This window comes from Prionailurus viverrinus, chromosome X (genome assembly GCF_022837055.1).
Source record: "Prionailurus viverrinus isolate Anna chromosome X, UM_Priviv_1.0, whole genome shotgun sequence".
NCBI lineage: Eukaryota > Metazoa > Chordata > Mammalia > Carnivora > Felidae > Prionailurus > Prionailurus viverrinus.
The window spans coordinates 83,562,908-83,564,801 of NC_062579.1; the positions used below are offsets into that span (position 1 = coordinate 83,562,908).

The window sequence follows — 1,894 nt, forward strand, 5'->3', positions numbered from 1 at the left end:
CCGTCGACTGTCTACTCACCTCACCAGAAAGAGTAACTTATAACATCTCTAGGCACTGGGTTGCACACTGAGTTTACCAAAATTTGAGGGTTCTGAAGTGATGCTCTGGGGGCTGCTGTGGAACATGAGTGGGCAAGTGGGCTTTGGGGTCCCCAGTTTGCTAAACAGATAAATTACATTTGTATCTGTTATACATACTGTCTGCTATGAAAAGGTCCCGTTTCTTAAAAAAATACAAAAAAACAGAATTAAAACTGTCATCTTAAGGTGTTACTCCTTCCGGGAGAGAATAGAGTCGAACAGGCTCACAAGTTAGGGTCTAGGATGAGGCAGCCTGCATACAATTTCCAGTTTCATCACAGCAGTGGCCTTGGGCCAATGAGTGAGAATTCTCTGAATTCGAGACTTCAGTAATTTTCAACCTACAGGAAACTCTCAATTCCCTCATAAGGTTGCCATGAGGATTAGATGCAGTGATAGTACACGAAGGGCTTTGTACGATGCCTGTCATGTAAAAAGGACAGGATAAATGTTAGCTATCATTAGCTAGAGACTTGCTACTCAGAGTGTGGTCCCCTGCTCGCTCTGGCGGCACATGTACTAAACTTGATACAGAGAAGATTAGCATGACCCCTGCACAAGGATGACACGGAAATTTGCGGAGTGTTCCATATTTAAAAAGAAAAAGCGAAGTGTGGTCCGTAGAGCAACAACACCAGCATCCCCTGGGAGCATGTTAAAAATACAGGATCTCCAGCCCCACTACTGGCCTACAGCATCACAGTCTGTACCTTAAGGACATCCACGGGTGATTCATCAGCATATTACAGCTGGAAAAACGCTGGTTTAGAAGACACTGAAGGCCAGAGGCATAGATCTTTAATAGTGGTATTCTAGGAGCTTTCTAGGGGGCATTGGACATTTTTTCCTGGTACCCTTCGAATCACACCTCGTAGACTGTTGCTTTCTCCACCAAGATTTTGAGTTTGTAAGTGAAGTGCCTAACTAGTGCCTCTGGAAAACCTGCTCAGCTTTCAAGGCACAGCTCAAGCATTGCCTCCTCAGCGCAGCCTTTCCTCACCCACCTATCCCACCACCCACAACCTCCTGGAACCGAACGCTTCTCTCTTTGTCCTCTTCTTGACTCTGAACTGACTTCTATATCATGGTGCCAAAACACATACAGCAGAGTTGGAATGTATACCCGGCAACTCAGATGTGCAAAAATGTTCTCTAGAACTGAACTAAACTACCCCCAGGAGCTTCCCATCCTGCTGGGTAGGGGGTTGGAAGTACAGACACACAATTCATTGTGTCAGTTGAAAGACTCTGCCTCTGGATAAAATGCTGAGTCTTGCATATTTTAACCTCATTTTTCCTCCTCTTACAAAACACGGTGTCTGGAAGCAGTGGGGTTGAGGAGAATAGAGCCTTGGATCCATGCTATTTTCTGCTATGGAGTGGCTGGTCTGGAACAGTCCCTACTCCCCTGTGCTAATGTCTGCTGAAGTGCAGTGGGTCTCTTCTGGTCTTTTAGGGACTTCATTGGTTGCACCTGTTGTTAAATCCATAGCCCTGGTGATTTGTTTCTGGTTCCAAAGCCCCCTGGTTTTGTAACTTCTTCATTCCAAACATAGGCATCCGGTGGCCCACTCGTCCTCTCTACTCCTTCGCATTTTGGATGTTCCACGTGCCACGTGCAGGCTATGAAGAAACACAAGTGTTACATCAGGCCCGTGAACTTAGACACCTCCCTCCCCTGTTGCTGTCCTACCATTTGGACGCCAGATTGCTCCAGCACCAAGGTAAATGCAGGTCTCCTCCAAGGGGGATTCACAGCTTCCTAGTTTGTCCCTCACTGCTTTGGTGGTTTCCTGCAGGCCCCTCTGATAGC

General features: G+C 46.7%; 1 non-coding gene across 1 annotated transcript; it reads left to right on the plus strand.

Annotated features, from left to right (window-relative positions):
• The first annotated feature begins 571 nt into the window (after positions 1-571).
• LOC125157982 (U6 spliceosomal RNA) lies at positions 572-678 on the plus strand. Its single transcript, XR_007149120.1, has one exon. It is a non-coding gene; the product is annotated as a U6 spliceosomal RNA (small nuclear RNA).
• The last annotated feature ends 1,216 nt before the right edge of the window (positions 679-1,894 follow it).